At 33.1% G+C, this 23268-nt stretch overlaps 3 pseudogenes; 1 reads left to right on the top strand and 2 right to left on the bottom strand.

Annotated features, from left to right (window-relative positions):
* Positions 1-623: 623 nt before the first annotated feature.
* Positions 624-1840, top strand: LOC120214074 (annotated as a pseudogene).
* Positions 1841-3814: 1974 nt separating this feature from the next.
* Positions 3815-5940, bottom strand: LOC120214003 (annotated as a pseudogene).
* A 10106-nt stretch (positions 5941-16046) lies between these two features.
* On the bottom strand, positions 16047-18916 carry LOC120214075 (annotated as a pseudogene).
* Between the last annotated feature and the right edge of the window lie 4352 nt (positions 18917-23268).

A 23268-nucleotide genomic window follows, 5' to 3' on the forward strand; every position in this document is an offset into this window, starting at 1 on the left:
CCAACCCACCACCTTCTACAAAGGTTAACATTTTTTTTGGGGGTAAAACTCCTTTCTATCGCATCAACATAAGATTTTTTTTTTTTACAAAATATAATTCTACTTATATGGTAGAGAAGAATGCCAATGTGACTTGACTTATGTGACTGAATTGAATAGAACAAATAATTTTAGTATAATGATTAGTGAGATCTATGTAATTATACTCAAATTGAATTATTGAATGAAACTTCAGAAACATCTAGAACCTAGAATTAACTGACCACCAATTCAATTGATAAAGACTAAAAAAAATATATTAAATGAGAATACATATAATAGAATTTAATTTATAGGTTTTAAATAAGATTTTCGTAAACTGTAATGTCTGATGGAGGATTAGAGCAATAATCATTGACATGGATCATCCGTCTTGGCAAAAGTCGTAATATCTGCAGATGACCATAGACTTCCCTGGTAGTAACATCAACCACAAAAAATACTCTCTTTATCGAACAGATAGAATATCACAAAAAGCTTACAGATTTGGACACATGCCATGGTGAAACAGAAAAACGATCAAATCTCCAGACCCCACAAACAGATAAGGCGGAGATAAGCCCCTTCTTCCTCATTCGTCAGATAGATACGCCTTCTTCATCCGACGTTGTCCATCTTTCTTCATGGATAAAATCTAGAAACCTTTGATTACACACTTCCCTTTATTATGAAAATATAGGGCATTTAACTCCACCAATTCAATTTCGTTGTTGTTTTCGGTTCACTTATGTTAGCTTCCTTCAGAGTCGACCAATGGCTGCCGCCTCTGCCGCCGCTACATCCTCCTTCATCGGCACCCGCCTCCCCGATGTCTACTTGGGCTCCGGGAGAGTTGTTGCCAGGTTCGGTTTTGGAGGCAAAAAAGCCAGAAAGTCACCAAGTCAAAGGCGCCAACCTCCGATCGCCCTCTGTGGTACCCGGGAGCCGTAGCACCCGACTGGCTTGACGGAACCTTCGTAGGTGACTACGGGTTCGACCCTTTCGGGTTGGGGAAACCCGCAGAGTACTTACAATATGATTTGGATTCATTGACCAGAACCTGGCTAAGAACGTGGCCGGTGATATCATCGGGACCAGAACTGAAGTTGCACGTAAAGGCGACACCGTTTCAGCCTTACAGCGAAGTCTTCGGTCTCCAGAGGTTCCGGGAATGCGAGCTGATACATGAAGGTGGGCCATGTTGGCTACTCTCGGTGCCCTCACCGTCGAGTGGCTCACCGGAGTTACCTGGCAAGATGCCGGCAAGGTTCGTATAGTTTAACTTGGAACCATTCTTTTGTTGCATATCTTGGAGTCAATTTCGTTGAAAAACGTTTGATTATTAGGTAGAGCTAGTTGAGGGTCATCGTACCTGGGACAACACTTCCGTTTCTCGATATCAACATTGATTTGGATCGAAGTTTTGGTGATCGGGTACATCGAGTTCCAAAGGAACGCGGAGCTCGACCCGGAAAAGAGGCTGTACCCTGGAGGAAAGTCTTCGACCCGCTTGGGTTGGCCGCAGACCGGAAAAGAAGGCCGTCCTTCAACTGGCTGAGATTAAGCATGCTCGCCTCGCCATGGTTGCTTTCCTGGGTTTCGCAGTCCAAGCTGCTGCCACCGGCAAAGGTCCTCTCAACAACTTGGGCCACCACTTGAGTGATCCTCTTCACACTACCATTATCGACACCTTCTCTTGAAAACGCATCTCTTTGCATTTGACTATATTTTGCTTGCTGTAGTCTTTGTATGCGCCTTCTATCTATATTGTAAAATATATAACATCCGACAATTTCAGCTAAGAATGCTATTAAGCTCATAATCTCTCGTTTTACAGTAAACTTATATCAGTTCAACTCCTTTAATTTTAACGATGAAATGATATATTTATAATAAAATTACAATTAAAAATAAATAAATTTATAACGTTTTAAAAAGTTATTCTTTATTATTATATTAAACACGTAATTAAGTGGCTTAGAAGTGTATTTTAGCCATAAGATAAATGCATTTTTATGTAGGATGTGTTTGGTAAGTTACTAATCGATTGAATTTAAGTGTAATAGGCTAATAGCTCGTAATAAAAAAGTCACCATTTCAAATGATGAGTACCATTGATTGAATATAATTGGATATTCTAATTTTATTTAATTTAATATGAGTGTGAATTATAATTTTTTTTATATTATTGATATTTAATTTATTAATCAATAAATTAAATTAAATAGTGCAAACGTCCATTATGAGAAATAAGAATGGATTGAGCGGGGAGTGGAAGGTAAGTGTCCTGAAAATCACATTATCATATATTCTTTATAATTTTTAATTATAATTTATTTTATCTCTTAAAATTCTATAAATTCGAACCCTTAAAATTTTAAAATTGTACCCAATAACAAATAGTAAAAAATTCTGGTCACTTCACGTGGTAGAATACAGGAACATATTAAAATAAATGGAGCAATTGTATGTACATACTACCACTACCTAACCCTCTCATTTGTTAGAATTAAGTTTTGTTATAAATAAACCGCAACTAGTGTTGTAATATTGTAATATTAGGGCAACGTCGTTGAAACGTATTTTACCTCGTATTAATAATATTTCGAGTTATATAAATTACTCGAGTGCCCACCTACGCTTCCAACAAATGGTATTAGAGCTTGATTTGAGTTTAACGTGGTGGAGAAGATGTCTAACATGATTCAACCATAAATTCCGAGATTGACAAAGAATTATGACAATTGGAGTATTCAAATGAAGGCGTTTACTAGGCTCCCAAGATTGTTGGGGATCATCGAGGATGGTTACACCAAGCCTGAAATGCAGCAGAAGCAATCCTGGCCAATGAAGAAAAGAAGGTATTGAAGGAATCCCGGAAAAAAGATAAAAGATGTTATTCTTTATTTTTCAAGGAGTATATGAATCTACCTTTGAAAAAATTTCTGATGCGAAGACTGCAAAACAAGTGTGGGAGATTTTGCAAAAATCTCTACAATTTGTCTTAAAAGCAAAGAAGAGTACATAGACGTAGCAGCGTGCACTTGCCAGGAAATGGAGAATCGATTGGAGATGAAAAGAGGAAAAAACTCGAAATGAAAAATCAAGTTTGAAGGAGAGTGTTAGAAATCAAACTTAATTATAACAAAGTCAACAAAGGCAGCTATAAAACAAAGAGAAATAAAATATGAAAGTTAGTCAAACATGGAGACAATGTGGAAAAACGCGATAAGCAACCATGGGAAACTTCATGAATTACTTAGAAATTAAGCTAATAATATTATAATATGAGTGGGCAACAACAAAACATGACAGCAGCTCAAGTTGAGTTGACAAGCTTGGCAATTAAAGAATTTACACGACAAACATGAAAAGAAAAACAAATCACGACAAGCAAATATTAAGGCTGCATGAAGAATGTAAAACCAACTATACGTCGGTTTAATTAGCTTATAAATATATGAAATATATGAGATGTAATACAAGAGAAGGAATATAAGGAAAAGCTTAGAAAAGCAAGAATGATAGCTTAGCAAAACTATTAGATGGAGGATGAAGCTTAGCAAAGCTTAAAATAGGGAGGTTGTGTTTATAAACAACCCGCAGCTAGTTTTTTTTTCCTTCTCTTATTCTCATATGTAATGGGGTAAGGGGAGGTAAGATAATAGACTACCCCCAACACCAGGTTGAGAGCAGCTTCCGTTGTAATATTATAATATTGGGATAACGTTGTTGTAACGTATTTTACCTCGTATTAATAATATTTCGAGTTATATAAATTACTCGAATGCCCACCTACGCTTCTAACATCATTTAACAGAACCCAAGCATGGCAATGAACATTCATACTTCAGAGACTAACGCTAGTATGGTCTAAATGAGCTACAGAAATCTTAAACCACTGAGAAGCTTCGGCAAAGTGTTACGGTCCCATTGGTCATCACTCTGCAACATGTTGCTCCGATAAGGCTCGGATCAGGTGTTCTTCGGCTGCCAGGGGTTCCAGAATATGTGGTTGAGCGGTTCTCATCGTCCTTGGCTACCGCAATTGTTTCTTCTTCTGTGGTTCAACTTCGGGTTCTTGCTTCTTCTGACTGAATTTATCATGTCGGTCGGCATTAAATATGAGTAGAAACGAAAAGACATGAAATATAAGCTGCAATACCACAACCCATGGCAGATTTTGCAAGGGGGAGAATGACATTCATTGTCAGGTACATATCAAAATATCACAGATTGTGAAATGGGCAAGTAATTGATCAAGCAGTGAAGTTTATCGTTTACATATGAATATCGGGAAAATGCAACATGCTATTGATGGAAAATTTCGAACACGCTCAATACTTAATTGATGAGGTATAGAAAGAGCAGAGATTATTACACATCATCTCAAGAAGATAAAGCTAGCATTACTTAATTGATGAGGTATAGAAAGAGCAGCATTGATTATTACACATCATCTCAAGAAGATACAAGCTAGCATGAAATTTCTTAACAGGAACGGAAGAGAGGACAAAGAAAAAAAGAAAGGGCAGAGCAGTACACTCGTCAGGCGATTACCTCGGCAGACAATTTGTGATTTAAAGCTTCATTAACTTCAACTGATGCATCAGTTGTACTAATCTTCTCATCTTCACTCACACCGATCTTCAGCTGACATTGTTGCTAATGGACTCAAGTCAGGTACAAGGACAGGATTACCTTCATTTGCTACCAATTTCCCTCGGAATCGGCGGTTTATACTCTGTCAGTATCTCCAAGGTCTTCTGCTACCAAAACATTCTTATTCGAAACATCTGAAGCTTCATCATCGAGGTAGTCAGTTTTCTTCAAACCGAGCACTCGGTTGTCTGCATTTGCAATCAAGTCTCCTGTAATATTCCCTGCAACAATAGCCAAGGGCTTCTCTGGTGAAGGATCGTCATCACCAGTGGCTGATTCATCAGACAATGCTTGTAATTGCTTCTTTGAGGAGAGGTGGGAATTGTCTCAAGAACTAGTTCTTCCTTTCGAGGTGTCAAGTTTTCTGCAACAAGTGCCATATCAGAATCAAGAACATGTCCATCTGGATTAGCTATCGGCTTTCCTCTACGACTTTTGATTTTCAGCTTCATCCCAGTGTTCGCAAACAATAACGGTATTCTTCGTTTCGCAGGATTCGAAATTTCGAATAGACGGTCAGGGTCAGGTTGCCACAAAAGTTTCCCAGTGCTAGTTTGAGAATGAATTTGAATTGGATAGATACTCCAACAGGTACGTCCTAAGCAAGTTCAAAATAACAAATCTCGTCAATATATAGCCTTCGCAAGTTTCAACAAAGAACATTTCATATGCTTCATAAATTCATCCTTACCAGGTCTGCTGTCCAAACATGTCCTTCTGACCAAGTCAGTGGTACAGCACTTTCAGGGTCCCATGACCCTAACAAGGGATGATCCCCTACTATGAAAAAATGCTCTCCAAAGGAGCACTGTTTCTGTAACTGGAATTTGACAGTAATAGTCTGGATGGAAACTGTGCATTAGAGGGGATTTAAGATGTGACTAAAAATTCCAAAATATCAATGAAGAAAAATAGTTAAAGGGCAAAAGATCTTACTTCTTGTTCAGGTTGAGTTTATATTCCCCAAGTCCACCTAATAAAAGGAGTTGTGAAAGGAACTATATAATTATCAGAATTAGAACAAGAATTGCAGTTTCCAGAAAACCAAGACCATTCAAGAATCAGTAAAAAAGTAAAGGGATGAAAGGTACATGCCTGTGAGTGTGGTGAGGAAGAAAGAGATGAAAGAACAGGGTGAAGACGCCTGTGTTGCAGTGAAAGAAGATGCAAGAACCGGATTCCAACATCTTTCGAAGGGAATAAGCATAGTTGAGCTCTGTTGCGCGAAAGATCCTTGGAAGAAGAAGAAAAAACCAACATACGCTTGTCAATGATGGACTTGGAACAAGAAGTTGGTAAAGTTTCATCGTCTCCAGTTTCCGAACAGTAAATGCTCTCGGTTGTGGTTGATATAAATCAGAAGTTTGTATATATGGACACTAAATAGTGGTAAAGTAAGAGTTCGTCTTCCACGTGGCGTTTAGGCACGAAATCAGCGTTGGAGTAGGGGTTGGACGTCAGAATCTCAAGTCCCAAGACCTTGTGTTTGATCCCAGACCGTTGGATTGTACGAGGGGAGGTGGCATATGTTTATATTTCACTGGATTTCTCAATATATAATATATATATATATATATATATATATATATATATATATTCACGGGAAACTTAGGATCTCAACTACAATAAAAACTTAGAGTCGCAGCTCCATTTATGGCCACGAGTTGTTTGTTACAGGGTCCAGGTGATAAAGGTTTCGGCTTTAGCACTGTCCACAATCCATTTATCTTTTAAATGTGCTTTTGGGACAATTACTTCATTCCTGGAATGTGATATGATAAATCCACAATCACTTGTGGACTTTGGGGGGAAGCGCTCTCTGAAGCCAGTCCAGTTTGGATTGTTTATAATGGGCTGCTAAAGACAGTGGTTAGGCCTATTGCGATCTCAGCATTGGATGAGTGACCGAAAAAACTAATTAAGCGAATAATAGTGTGGTTGGGCGAATGGTTTGGACTGGACCTTTGGGCCTCAACTTTCAAACAGCACCAGAGAATGTAGATGCTACTTTGTTAGGCAATGCTCGTAGTGATCCTGCTGTGAATAATGAAATTGTGATTCACCTTTAAAATTTAGATGTTTTTTTTGCATTTTTATTAATAATTCATTTTTTGTTTTTTAAAAATTTTATAAGTTTTTTCTTCTCTTAAAATTTAAAAATTTACCTCTTAATATAAAATTTTGCATTTATCTTTGTTTGAAGACGTCGACTTGACTATGAGTCTTTTTAGTGGACTGGATCAAAAAATGAAATGAATTTGAAATGTCTCAAGTTTCAAATAAGATAAACGTGACTGTTTTATGTTTAGTTCTATAAATAGTGTACTATTGAGAGAGAGAGAGAAAAGACTCGAGTTAATAAAGAAGATTGGATGAAGATGAAGATGAAAACGAAGAACAAGCTTCTTGAATGAGGGAATACCTAATGCATATGTGTATTTATGGTTGGTTCTATTAAGCTTTTGACAATTATTGTCGTGTTGGTAAGTAAATCGACTTTGTTAATATTTTAAATATAATATAGTTATATTAAAAAGACAATACAAATATATTTAACTTATTATTTTTTTCAATATTATTGTGTCCTCTTCTTCTTTTCCTTTGTTTTTTTGTTTAGTCGATGTCGACACCAATCTTAATATTGGTTGTCGATCGTCGGTGATTATTATTTTTACTTTTATTTTTCATATTATGTCTTTATTTTTTTCTTGAGTTTTTCACTTTTAAATAAAAATCTCTGTCCATGTGACACATTTTTATATGCTCTTGTGACACATTTTTTCTATGTTATTGTAGCACGTTCCTTATGGTTTTCGGTTAAGTTTTTCGTATACCTTTGCGATCGTGTTGGTACTTCCACAAAGGTCCTCACGGCATTTGTTTTCTGATTGGCTTGTTGGTCACGTATTGTCAGATCCCCTCTTTTGTAAATGGTCGTTTGTCGATATAATCAGAATTGTGTACCGAAGTAGTCTGGCAAATTGTTTGGTTCACTCACCACTCCTTTGTCACATCGTAAAGCGTCTTGTTCGACAGAGACAAGGAGTTTTGTGAAGGTTACTATATTGTTTTGATGCTTTAAAGGTTTCAATCTCTTCGTATCTTTGAGTTTAATATTTTTATTTTACGTATGAAATTTTGATGACTATTGTCTCTAATTTTCTCTTTAGATGAATTGTAATTTTGATTCATCCATTTTTATTAATGAAATTCAATTTCCATTGTTCAAAAAAATAATACAAATAGAACATTACTATATAGATTAACAAAGATTAATTTATGACATTAATCATTATACTATGTATAAATTATGATTTAGTCCTTGTACTTAATTGAATAAGATCACCGTGCATTTAAATTTTGAAACTTCAGTCTTAACTTAAACATTAAATCGATAATAGATTAAAATGATTAAATTTAAAATACATATTATATCTATAACTTAAGTATAATACATGAACCGATAGCAGAATTTAACTTCACAAAATTAATTATTACTATTTGAATTTTGATTAAAATTTTTAAAAAAATAAATGAAAATATAAAGATTAAATCTCTAATTTACACAATATATAAATATAAAAAGAAGAAATTGGTCATTAAAAAATCTAAATAGAGATGAAAACTTAATTTTAAAAATTAGTAAACATGTTTTGGTTAATATAAATGAAAACTTAATTTTATAGATAAAAATAGTTAAAGTATATTTAGTATCTATTTTTTAAAAATAGAGATGAACTAATAGTTATTAAATAATTATATTAAAATATAATAATTAAAATTTTTCATTACATAAATTTAATATGTGAGTTATGTAAATATATTACAACAAGATTGATAAGAAATTTTATAACACAAGAATTAATTTAGTTTATAATAAGAATATAATGCTAATGCATATTGAGCCTCAATTAAATTTAAAAAATACACAAAAAATATTGTTGTTAACAAGAACACAAAAAAGTTTCGTTAAAATAATATATATATATATATATTTAATGGTAAAATTCGTATTACGGGGGCTGAAAGACCTCTGCCACCACAACTCTTTTCAATTTCATTTCTTCATCAAACTATTGTTCCATAAAATTTTAAAATTAAATTAAAATAGAATTCAAATTACAAAACTGTAATATTTTTAATTTGTAAAATGATAATTACATGAAAATATTTTTGAATGGATATATGCATTGACATTAAAGATAAGTATAGTTTTATGTTTGGTAATCAGCAAGAAATGTTCAAAATTGTGACTTTTTTTCTTAATGTTTCTCCCATTTCGATCTTATACTATGACGTTAGAAATTTGAAACCAATGTTGTGCTCAACAACATTATGAATGTATCAGTTGTTTTATTAAATTTGAAATCATGAAAATATTAATAAATTAAGAGTAAACTATAAATGGACCCTAAACTTTTAGTATACTTGCATTTCATCACTTAACTTTTAACTATAGTACAATCAATAAATTTTTATTAATTTTCACTGTTGTCACCGACTTAAAGAAAATTGATATAACACGTTAAAATTTTCTTCCAAATTGGTAATCATTTGCTGACATCACTGTTTGACATTATTTCGATCGTTGTTTCCACTAAACACAACATCCATTGTCTAGAATGTTGTAAGTGTTTAAATGAAAGAAATTGAAAACATAGTTCTTTGCTATGGAGAAGCTCAAAAGGGACATATGAAGAACAACATATGCCTACGAGTGCTCAAAAGCCGGCCATAGAGAGAAAGAAGAAGTCTTGTTTAGTGTTCCGTACATGTTCCAAGCTACTTGCTATATGGCAGTTTAGGAATAGGATATCATCCCAGGTTTAAACAGTTAATTACACCTAAATGGCTAAATCACACCACACCCACACTCATATCAGTTGATTCATAAGTATGTTTGTATATGACTAATATAGGGACGAGTCATATTTTATCGATGCTATATATGATTTACAAATTTTATGATTAATTAGTTGAAATTTATAAAATTCTGAATACATTTTACTATATAATTTATTTTTTTTCATTCACTATTTTATTTGATGTGATATATCAAAAAAATAGTAATTTAAAAAATCAGCATAAAATTTAAATTACATCATACTATATTTTAAGCTTGAAAATGTCCAAACTATATAAATTAATGTAGCATTTAAATTACATTTTAGAAACAAATTGGAATTTAAATTTAAAGCGACTGATAAAACGCCATCAAATTTTTTTTTCCAATCATAGTCAACTCAGCCTCAATCCTGTTCAATAACACTTCAACCAAAACAATCAATCCCGTCTTCGTCCTTTAGGAAATAGACTTTAGGGTGTAATGAGAGTTAATTTTAGAATAAAAAAAAAGTGTTTTTTTAAATTACATTTTGTCATCTCCTTAATTAATTTCTTTGTTTAGGTGAGCATAAATTTGATGTGATTAGGCATTAAACCACTAGATATAATATAACATGAATTTGGCGTAGGGTACGTTCACATGCGAAATTGGGGGAGGGAATATTTAGGAGAAGAGTGGCACGTGATTAAATACGTGCATCCCATGTGAATGTGGGGCCACATCCATTGCCACCCAATTTAGTTTCAAAAGGGAGAGTCCAAATTCAAACCCAACCTAGGCGCTAAAAGATGACCCGATTTGTAAAATTTACTGACTGAGTAAAATGGTTTTGACTTACGCTGTGGTGATTCGAAACTCGAGTCAGAATTGGTGTGACCTGAACCCGAGACCTGGAAATTGTGGATCCTGCTCGATTTACTTGACATGACTTAGATATCATTGATGAAATTATAAGATTTCAATAAAAGTGTAAGATTTTATGTTTTTAATAAATCATTAATTAATATGATAATTTTTAAACATTATAATAAAATATAATTATGATAATTAAAATAATAAATGAACTTATTATATTAATTGATCTTATTTAAAATCTTCAATGTGGTCATTAATTTTATTTTATTAAGTAATTTATGTATTGATCATTATTAATTAAATAAATACAAGTTAGAATAATTTATTTGCATGAACATGATTAATAAAATTATTTAAATGTAAAATATAGTTTATGTAAAGAAAATATAACAAAACATATAAAACATAAAAAGATGAATTAATTGATATTGATAATGTAAATAACATTTGATCTAAAATTTGAATAACATTTGATTTATTTGAATACAATAAAATCACAATAAAATGAACAAAAAAAGTATTTTTAAGCTCCAAGATCTTATAACAAAAGTTTTAAGGCTAAAAGCCTAACTTTGCTACTAGAAATTTCTTCATCGAGCTTTTGAATCAAAATATCTACATGCAGCCAACATTGTTAAATTACGGGCAACTTTTTAGCTTTTCAGCTTTAATGCCACCAACATAATTTAACATGAGCAACAATATAGAAAAAAATGACAAGCTACAACAATTTATTTAAGTCAGACCAATAAAATAAATTACAATGCAACAGGTAGAAACAATCAACATGCATCAATAGCCAACATTTCTGCATTAAACAAGCAAGCAGTTAGTGGTAAAGCCAAAGGGAATACGATGGCCAACAGTGCCAAACATTTCCGACTTTAGCAAACCCTTATAGAATCAAGCATTCAACATAGTTTATAATAACAAAAACAATATCAAACATAATCAAGAAAAAACAGTAAGAAACATTTAGAATGATGCTTGTTGTAACTTGCAAGGTACCCTACAAAAAATATAAGCATTAGTAAACAATGGTTTCAGTTACTCTTAAACATAATAAATATAATGTGTCATTCGTGAATAGAAGTTACCTATAAAGGGAAGAAACAAGACAAAATCTCCAATTCCAATGGTTTCACTTACTATTAAACACCCTAAAAAATTAAAATTAAATTAAAATAATTAATACAATTTGAAATATTAATGACATTAACATAAAAAATAAAATAATTTGACATACCTTTACATAGAAGACTCATTAACCACAATAAGGTATTCTTCATCGTTATCCTCCGACTCAAAACCATACAACTGATTACGGGTTGTTACAAAAATCTCAACATTTTTAGGTGAGAGTTTAGCTCTTAATTTTTGAAAATTCGGTCCCCATACTAATGATGATTGATGCAACTGAAGTAATTGGAATAGCCAATATATTTCTCGCCATACGAGAAAGTACCAGATATGAAATACTTTGATTTCCAATACTCTAAAATATCAAAGTCAGATTCTCCAGCACGAGGGACAAAGGGCAAACTGATTGCGAGTTGGTACAAAAATATAAACATTTTTAGGTGAGAGTTTAGCTCTTAATTTGTTCAAAATTCGGACCCCATACTAAATGACGATTTAGATAAAACTAAAGTAATTGGAATGCCAATATATTTCTTGTCATGAAAAGTACTAGATATGAATACTTTGATTTTTTCAATACTCCAAATTATCAAAGTCGGGTTCTCAAGTACGAGGGACAAAGGGAAACTGATTTAAGAGTTAACATCGGATCATCTACTCCTTGAAGCAGCTAAATTGGCATCACAATTCTAAAAAATAAAAGACAAAAATTAGTAAATGAAAACATGAAATAAATAAGATAAAATTCAACTCGAAATTATAATAACTAACGTGAAATAGATATGATTTTCTAAATGTTCAAGGTTGATTGGAATTTGAGTCACTTATGTCTAAGGATGTGTTACTTTGGATAGAAGAAGAGGAAGAACCACAAGGTGCATTTTTTGAATAAAATACATATAACTCAAAAACTCATTATAAATGAGACTTACCATTCGTGAACCTCATCCTCAACATAAAGAGCATTGTAAAATTCCTTCAGAAGTTATAATTTATATCGATGATCAAGTAAAACAGCAAAAGACAAAATCATTAAGTGATCAGACCAATATTTCTCATATAGTTCAGGCATGTGTTGCCATTGTAGAAATACCTTCACAAGGATCATTATGAGCATCACACAACAATTTTTGAATTGCAACAATGTTAGCCAATTAAGTTAGAAGTGGGATACTTAGAACCAGAGAAAATAGTGGTAATTTTATAAAAAGGCTTAAAATCACAGATTGTTTGAATAATTTCTCATTCATGATCAGTAATGATATCCAACTCAGTTTCCCTATTAACAAACAAGTTAATTACTAATCTAGCCTCAAGTGCCTTATGAATCATCAAGTAAGTAGAATTCCATCGAGTATGAACATACAATACTAACTTACCAGAGAAAAAGAAGAATCACAGTCTTTAATAGTTAATTCAAAGGAACAAAGTCGTGAGTCAGAAGAATCAATAAACTTAACAATCTCACGCAATTTAATAACAGAAGAATTAATAACCTTGAAACCTTTTTGAACTATCAAGTTCAAAATATGAGCATCACACCTTATGGAAGTACTTACCATTGCAAGGAAGATGAGAAATGACATTCAATAATCTTTCAGCCTCTTAAACATTTTTTCATTTAGAAACATTATCAAGTGTAATGGTGAATGCTCTTTTTTCAAGACCCCACTTACATATCGTCTTTTTAACAAACTTAAATATTGATTCAGCATCATGAGGAGGAGCAAAATGACGAAAATTAAGTATTTTAGACTGAAGTTTCCAGTTATTATCAACATAATGAGCAGTAAGAGCAAAATAAGAACGTGAAGCGCAGGCAGACCAACCATCACATGTAAAACAAACACGACTTGAAACAAAATGCATTGAATCTAGTAGCATTTTTTTATGTTTTTCATGCTCCAACATGCAATACTTAGTAACAATATACCTAGATATATCCTTAAAGTAAAATTAAGGTAATTAAAAAATCCCTAAGTTTCATGCTCAACAATATTGTATGCGTAACCATGACATAGAATAGCCTTAGCAAACAATTCATAGTATTTGTTTTGATCAAAAGAACTTACCAAAGTAGGATTTTCAGCAAGATATTCCTTATAAGATTGACATTTCTTAGTATGCCTTCAAAGGTTAGATGTACCAATATAAGAATAAACTTTATATCTTTTAATTTTGCAATACCTACACTCGACATAAACAAAACCATCAACAGATTTGATGAAGGTGTAATGCTCCCAAACATGAGAAGTTTTTCTCCCGAACTCGGCTGAACATGTAGCCTTCCTCTTATAGGATTTATTAACATCAACTACTTCGGACAGTAAATCATTTACATCGCCTTGCAAATAAATAGGGTTAGTATACAAAAAATATATATATATATATATATATATATATATATATATATATATATATATATGCATATAAAAAAAATGAATGGACAGTTTACCTCTTTCATAATGTTCTTTATTCTAATATGTTGGGGTTTCTCCTTAGGTTAGGGTTTAGGATTAGAGAAGATGAACAAAGATAGAAATTAGAGGCTCAGTTAGGGTTTAGGTTTGGGTTAGAGAAGATAAAAATTGTGGGTTTGATCTTAAAAAATAGTTTACGTTTCGGTTTTCGGTGTTTGTAAGGATCAAAGAAGGGTTTTGGGATGAACATGAATGAACTGGTGTTTGGGTTTTGGGTTTGATCGAAAAAAATAGGTTGGTTTTAAGTTTTGGGTGTTTGTAAGGATCAAATAATGGTTTGGGAATAACAAAGATGAACACGGATGAACAAGGGTTGAATATTTGGATGTTTGATCAAAAAAAGAATGATTTTGGGTTTTGATGTTTGTGAAGATCAAATGAGGGTTTTTGAGATTAACACGGATGAACAACAGTTTTTGAGATTAACGTGGGGCAGAGATGGAAGAGATCGAACAAATATGGAAAAAGAATCATATTGAAAACGTTCCTAACCCAACCCCTTCCTTCGTAGAGCTGTGTATTGCAAGTGATCCGAACCTGCCCGGAGCGAGCCTCCCATAGAGGCAAGTGAAGTTGGTGAGCCGTATGATGGGAAACTATCTCCTGCGGTTCGGAGAGGACTCAGTTGTTAGTTAGTACCCCCTTGGTTTCGGGGTGGACCCTTTCACTCTATTTTATTATATACGCTTAGCGAAAAGAATGTTTTTTGATACACCTAGGACATGGATTCTATATGAACCAATGGATCGTAACAAGTCGTTACTACTAGCAATGACTTCCTCTTTCATTACTTCATCCTTTCTATATCCCTCTCATTTGTTCTCTGTTACTCATCAAATGGCAGTAAATTCATATCTTTAAGTCCGATCATTGACAAGGTTCAAAGAAAGGGTGGCCCATTGATAAAGAATCGATTACAAACCAATAGGGTCTTCGGGAGGAATTTTTCAAGTAGAAGAAGGAAGGGATTACTGTAAGATGGAATGCTTGCTTGCTGTAAGGGAAGGGAATAGAAAGCTTGGTAGTTCCTGCTTAGCAGGTGGAGTCGCCCTTCGCCGCCACTAGATGAATAATTAGCAGGAGATGGGGTCTCGATAAGAGGTTTCGAAAGGGATTAGTTCATTCGCAGGAATGGTCTCGGAGATGGCTTATCTTCCCTCAGATGGAGCTTCTTACCTGTAGTTGGAGATGCAATATATGGGGTTCTGAGCTAAGAGGTTCCATGGATCCATTAGTTCATATTTATTCAATTTAGTCATTAAAATTATAATTCTATATGAATTTGGCCCATTCTTATTTCTTATTTATATTTTTGTAATTAGATCATAACTTTTTAAATGGGTATAATTTAATCATTTTCTATATTAATTTCAACTTCTCATTTTAAAATTATTTTGATTTGGTCCCTCATCAATGCGTGTTGTTTAATTTATTTAAATTTTATTTATAATTTCATATTTGTTCAATTTAATCCCTAAATTTATATTTTTCATAAAATTGATTCATGATTATTTATATTATTAGTAATTTACTCTAAATTATATACAATTACATATTGCAATTCAACGTTTGTGATAATTAATCCAAAAAATAAAAATTGACTCGATCTGAACTCAATTCGTATCTGATAAAGATCCAACATGAATTTTATATATTAATGATGTGACTTGATATGAACGAGATCCGCCTAAAGTCCATTCGAACATGAATTAACATGGTCTTTAACTGCTCCGGACCTAAACTGACATCAATCTGAATTGAAAGTAACCTGACCTAAACTCAAAAAGCAATATGAAAATGACCCGACCTGATTTGACCTGGACTTGATCCGAATCAAAGCATCAAATTGACATGACTTAACATGTATCTAATTTTATCTGACATGACAGGATCCAACCGAAACCTAATCGATTACATGATTTTACATCCCTAACGAAACCTAAGTGTAAACATCATCTGAATTTATATTTGATTAAACGATTCAATAATAAAACCACACTAATTTGATTTAGAAACTACACGATGATATATATATATATATATATATATATTAGGGGGAGAAGGAGAAAATGCAAAATCTAACACACATCACTTGTAGGGGGAGATTTTGCAATCTCCCTATGTATGATACAAGAAACAGGGGAATTCAAATTAAAGCTTAGTGATGCTCTGCACCTGCTGCTGCTGGTGGAACCTTGCACTGATAGCACTTCGCGAACAACCCGAATGTGTTGATTTGCCTGATGAAATTGGTCATGCTAGCCCATCCGCCGAACCCGAATCCGATCACCAAAACCCATACCACGATCACGGCATTTACTGCGTACATCGCGGTCCAGCTAGGCAAGAAGAATGGTGGCTTCTCTGCTGCACTCTGCATGTTTACAAAGTTAGGCAAACAAGTCAGTCGAAATTCGGCATTTGTTAATGGACAATGTGACCAAACTGGAAGGAAAAGCGTCAATTCAGCCAGCTAATACAAGATAGGGTAATGTTTTTTTTCCTTCCAAATCAAGCCTTAAATGCTTTTGTACATTTGCTGCAGTTTCCCCACATGAACCATTCAAGTGGGACAACAAGATGACGGCCTACCTGACGAGCTGAGGCTGTTCTGTAGGTGAGCATATGGGCTAAAGCCGGGATGACGTAGACGGTGAAAGTAACCAAAAGAGCACCGACGGCCGAGTTTATCGGGCCGAAGAATGGGAATATTATGGCCAAGAACCAGATTGGAATCACCACAGGCAGCCTAGCCAGCGACCTTAAACAAATGCTTCTCGTGTCATGCATCCCGATCACTTTCTCCCACACGAAGTACAACGGAGTACAAGCGAATCCGAATGTTATGAACTGCAAATAACCATCATTACTCATCCAAATTCAGTAATTCTGCTGGTTTAAAAGACGTACTAGCACTCTCAACAAGCAAAACGAACCTGGTGAATGAGCATTAGGATAACAGCAGCGTCACGGAAGGCGGTCTTGGGGAGGAGAGAAGGCATTGGAATGGTTGAGAAGCTGATCCCCGAACGCCCAGTAGACGGCAGAAGCGGATGGAATGGTTAGTGTAAAAACATATAATGTGGCCAACAAGTATATGTACTTGAATTTTTGAGGCTTCCACATTGCATGCATGATTTCCCTGGAAAGAAGAGGAGATAAACAGGTCAATTATTTTCAGTCACTAGCTTAATATTTACAACTAATGGAGAAATTATGCTAACAGATAAAAGACAAAGGACAGTAAACTAGATAATGTTGAACATATGACTATCAAACTATTCAATTTCCCTTGAGAAATGGATAAAATGTTTGTTTCCGAGCAAACAAAAGTAATTTTGCATGATTTTTTTCTCTGACTCGAACTCCAAGATGGCCGGCAAAAGCTGCAACGAGAAGCCGCGTAGAAACAGGACAGGGAAAAAAAACAAATCGAAGGGAAAGTGAAATGAATATCTATTAGTCTTCTAAGTCTCTGAAGGCAAAAAAAGTAAAAAAAAAAAAAAAACTTACACAGTCACGGCATGGCCGCCGAAGGTGTAGAGAATGTTGGTAGCTCCAGTGAAGTAGAGTACTAGCTTTGTTGGACCACTGTGCGTCACGCCCTCAGCCTGAGCACAAAATGATATTAAAGCATTGAAAACGGTGGTTGCATAGCTTTTTCATTTCATTTTCTGACCTACCTGGCCGTGAATAAGGGCAGCTATGGCCATGTACCAGGCCGTATATGTCGTCATTCCAAGACCTATAAAAGACCAAATCCGGTAGTTGTGAAAGGACGGTATGAAAACTGTGGTGGCACAACAAGCTCCAAAAATATAGGTCCATGTCCTCTTGTCCAGTTTATCATTGATGTAGTAAATATTACTGTCATCATACCCAAAAAATGACATGTTTAATGAAATCCAGTTTCAGATTCTGGTTTAGTTTGATGTTACTCAAAAAGCCGGATTGATCTGAGGTTCTAACCTTGCACAAGCTATGAGTTGTATTACAGATCCGAATAAGAGGAAAGTACAGTTGAAAGCAAGCCCAGCTGCCTTCCAATATGGTCCCAGCAACCCATCAAGCACTTCAAACCACTGCAATTAATGAAAACCCCTTTTAGTATAGTAAAACTAGCGGTAGTTATGGCGGCGGCCGGTGGTGATGGCACAGACCTGGATAACATGGTTTTTGAAGCTGACATTCTCTTTCTCCTTCCTGCTTCTATACTCTACATAGAGCACACTGATGAGATATGCAGTCCAACTTCCCATTAGTCCATAAAGTACCTGAAGTAGAATCCCTGATAGCATGCCCAACTGAGAGAAGGAATAGGGAAGTGTCAAGAGCACTTGCGCCACTTGATTTGAGGCGCAGCTGAACCAGGCATCCCAGGCAGAGCCGCCGTGCCATAGGATGCTCTTGATGCTGAACATTGATTGTTGTGACTCGTCTTCGTGTTCTTCCCTGGTTTCATGCCCCGTCTCGTTGGACACTATTGCTTCTTCTGTTTGCTTCTGTGTCAACATTGTTTTTTTCTGTAAAACATGTAAAAGACAAACTAAAAATCAAAACGAGAGCAACCCCAGGAAAACGAAAGTCAAATAATTCTCCAGATCCAAACACCCAGAATTTTCCATTTAGAAAAAAATGAATCTTCCGTTGCCATAAAAAAACAACAAAATAAAAGAAAATGATGCTAAACCTTATCTCTTTCGTGAAAAAGATTGGAGAAAATGAACCAGAAAGAGAGCTTAAATGCCTAGGAAATCCTCTTCGTCTGCAGTAAAAGCTTCTTACTTTAATGCAGCCACCACTGTTCTGCTGAAATCATAAAGTAAAGAACAACTCTGTCGCATCCAATGACAGCGATACCTTAAAAGCAGGGGAAAAAGGAGGAAACAAATTAAAAATCTCTCACCTCATAAACCCAACAGGTACAATGGTCTTTGAAGTAGTTGAATTATAGACTCTTTTAACTCCTATTTATATACTGTTACAGTAATGATACAGTTTCTTTTTTGAAATATTTTCACCAGCTGAAACAGTGAGCAGCTAAAGATGCTTGTTTGATCTTAATTATCAATATTTTGGTGAGTGGAAGTTGAAAAGAAGAGTGTGAGAGTGACTAAATCCAAAATTCCCTGTGTATTTATTTCACTTTTGATTCGATTCTTCTGGGTTTTGGTGGGTGAAAGGCAGAAGTATTGAATATCTAAGCGACTGACACGTTCTCTCATCACAAATGGAAGAGAGTTTCAACCTAACCAGACACCTTTGCTTCTTTATACAAATACCCCTTTTCCCAAACTTTACATATTAATTTCGGTGTTTAAATTTATCTAAATTCGAGTAATTAATATATATATTGTTTACATATTAACAGATTCGATAATTAATTTAAAAAAACAGCAAATCATGAGTATGCCATAAATTTTATCTATGTGCTACAATTATTAAAACCTATGTTTAGACATTGTAAGCTAATAAATTTTATTTATCTTCATCACCATAGGAACATAGTCTCAAAGGCGTTAGTTATTTAATGCTAGATGTGATGTCGTTTTAATTGTCAAACTCAGTTTTCCATAAGGACAATAATATAATATTAATTATATATTCACAACCTTTCCGTTTTTCAATTGAATTTGTTTAAATATTTATTGTTAAATATTAGAGATAAACGTATAACTTTATATCATGAAGTATTACATTAGAAATTTAATAGATATAAAATTCTAAAATTTTAGAATTATGAAATTAAATTATTAATAAAAATATAAAAATTAAAATTAAAATGAAAAATTAAAATTATCAACAAATACGCTTACACTCTAACATCCATTGCTGTATCCCTGATTTAGACTGCATGTGGACTGAACCTGCATGGCCGCTGACTGATCTATTCAATCGCGTTAACATCGATGATGGCTGAAACATGAGGTGCTTGTGAGTTGCATTTCTTCAAGCTGCATGGGAATCCCAGTATGTGAAAGTTGAGACCATATCTTTGAGGGGGTTTGACTTGGGTAAACGTTCTATCGAGCCAACTAGCCAAGTAAAAAAAATTCGAGTTATTTGAGTTGATGAGTTATATTTTACAACTCGGAGTTGATGAGTTATATTTTGTAACTCGAAATTGACTTAATTTTTTTTAGAATCAATTAGAGTCCATAAAATTCAAGTCGGGTTAAATTTTTGAGTTTCTATTTAAATTTAATTATAAATATTTCTAATATTATAATATTATTTGATTTCAATTTAAATATTTTTATAACCATATATAAAACATATATATTTCTTCATGTTTTTTCATATTTGATATACATATATTATACAAAGTCGAGAGACTCGACTTAAACTTGAAAATCAATCAACTAATTAATAAAATTTTTGAGTTGTTCGAATTATATTTTACAACTTGAGTTTGAACTCGGAATTTTTTTCCGAGTCGAATTGAGTCTATGAAATTTTTTATACCTTTGACTTGTTTTACGATTCATCGTACGTAAATTGTACTCTTTTTTAGTTAAAAGGAATGGGAACGTAAAAATGCATATGAAAATAAGAAAGATGGAGTGATCCCTTCTTAAGAATTATGACACAACCATAAATAAATTTGCAATACATTTTACAAGTGAATAATGAATATAGTTTTAGCTTTTTTCATTTAAAACAATTTCTAAACTACGAACGAAGTTATCATAATAGTTAAAGGGTTGATTGTTACTCTTAAAAGTTCTAGGTTCAAACGCATTATATGTGTGAGGTGTTTAAGTATTCATTGTTAAATAAGTTGAGAGTTTTTAGAACATATATTATTTATATTGATATATCTTAAAAAGAAATTTAATATTTAAGAAAAATTCCATTTTTAATGAAAATCTTTTATTCCTCAATTCACATGCCTATAAGTTTTTATGTACAAAATTAAAGCTAAAGTGGGTGAAAATTTTCCGTTAAACAAAAAAATATATGAAGCTAAAGGTGAAATGCAGCGAGGATACTTGATGAAATGAAGAGCAATGAATGACCATGTGACATTAGGCAGTAAGAGAGAGTACATTGATTGGTAGAGCGCCAACGCAGGCGGCGCCACCGGTTGTGTCAGCAACATGATTTTTCCGATGCAAGATTACAGCGACAAAAAGCTGTTCGGAATTTCACCAATTCGAGGCAACATTGTTTAATCCTTTTCTCATTCAGAGACCAGAAGTTGCAAAGTTCGAGCAGTATCATAATAAATTCTGACTCTTATGTGTAACATCCCCCGATTTCATTCATCTTAACACAAAAAACTTATAAATATTAATATTTTTCACAAATAAATATTAAAATGTATATATTTGTGTAAAACTTTGATTTTTTTTTTTTACGATGTTGAAGGTATTTGCATGAATCGATCTAATTTGACGATATTGGAAGATATTATCATTCTATATTATCGATTTAACGATATTGTAGGAAGTCGATTTTCCTAATCACTTATATTCTAGTGGACTAGAGGTTAAACTATACTACACTCGATTATTGGATAAGAAATTTTTTATACTTTCTAGTCATGTGAAACTTATGCCATTTGAATTTGACTTGATTATATGAATAAGTATTTAATGTGTATTTAGGTTTAATTTCTTAATTATAAATTAAAAAAAATGTAAAATAAAATAATAGAGCCCATGAGTTTATTAAACTGTCAATTATCATCACTAAATTTCTTTAATTTTAGTCTTTCATTTGATCTTTCCAAACTATTCAACTTCCCATAAAACTCTAATCCAATATTTATTTTCTAAAATCTAAAACAAATCCAATTGAATCTATTTAATTTTAGTCTTTCCAAATTTCCACCGTCAATTCACCAAATCTCTTTCCTGATTTTCTATATCAATGGAAAATTTTTATTAACCCTATTTGTTTCACTTCAAAACTCAACGAAAAGAAAAAAATTAAGTATAATTAGAATTCTTCTTTTCTCTTCCATTTTTCACAATTCCTATGAAAATTATTACTCACTTTTTTTATTTTTCATATTTCTCACAAACTCAAAGTCACAATTATTTATCATCAATTGGGGCACTTGATTCATATTGAATATTGTTCTTAAAATTCTAAGTAAATCATGTTTTCAAATTCTTTATTTTGATTTTTATATATTTTTAAATTCTAGATAAGATTGTTCTTTTATTTTCAAATGTTATGTTATATGTTGAGAAAAATATATTGAAAAGAATTGATGTTGACACTATCATCAATGATTTTGCATCAAAAAAGGCTCGAAGACAATGGTTTTTTAATAAGTATTTATATGCTTAAATATATATATTTTTGACATTTTTATATTGTAATAAATTAATATTTGTTTAATTTAAAATAAAAAATTCTAAATTTTTTTATATTATATATTTTTTAGTTTTTTAAAAGTTATGGGGTATTTGTTTTTAATTTTTTCCCCAAACCAAAATATAATCAGGACCGACCCTGGATTGTATTCTAAAAGTTCCAAGTCACATGAAAAGTAACTAGTGTAAATATTCTTTTACTAAAACTCCTAGATAACGACATATGGTTATTGATAATTGATTTTGTGGTCTTCGATATGTCTTCGATCTAATTTTCGTATAGATTGGACCGGAGATGTTACAATGCCTTTTATTCTATACGGCTGAAGTGAGTTATATTTATCTAAATAGCTTTCTAAGTGCCATTTTCTTAATTAATTTATATATTTACATAAGAAACAATCTTTCAAAAAAAAATCTTTTCAAAACTATTACTTAAAATCTTTTATGTGAGAAATTAGAGCAATGAATTATCGGCTCCACAGTCTTGGAAACGAATGACCGATGGTCGGTACAATTAAAAACAAGAAGGATAACAAAGACATCACATAATTTGCACGAGAGATTAGGGTTTCATTTATAGGAGACCAAGTGTGGACAAACTCTAGTAAACATGCACTTTGTCCCGTTAGTGTCCCCCCCCCCCTTTCAACTTTTCTTTTCCATTTTTAAAATTTCTTGAACGGGTGTAATATAAGGTTGGATTAATTGGAACGACATCATGTCAATGCCAAAACTCTAGCATGTGTTGTTAAAGCTACCTGTTCACTGTCAAGCATCTAACGTCTAGACTAATTAAAATTTAGGATAAACTATTTTTTGGACCACTAAATTTAACTGGTATTTGCATTTTGGTTGCTCGACTTAGACAATTTTAAAATCATCACTAAACTTTTGAATTAGTTTTTGTTTGGTCACTCGGTCGTTAAACCGTTTAAAT

This window comes from Hibiscus syriacus, unplaced genomic scaffold (genome assembly GCF_006381635.1).
Source record: "Hibiscus syriacus cultivar Baekdansim isolate YM2019G1 unplaced genomic scaffold, ASM638163v2 tig00110050_pilon, whole genome shotgun sequence".
NCBI lineage: Eukaryota > Viridiplantae > Streptophyta > Magnoliopsida > Malvales > Malvaceae > Hibiscus > Hibiscus syriacus.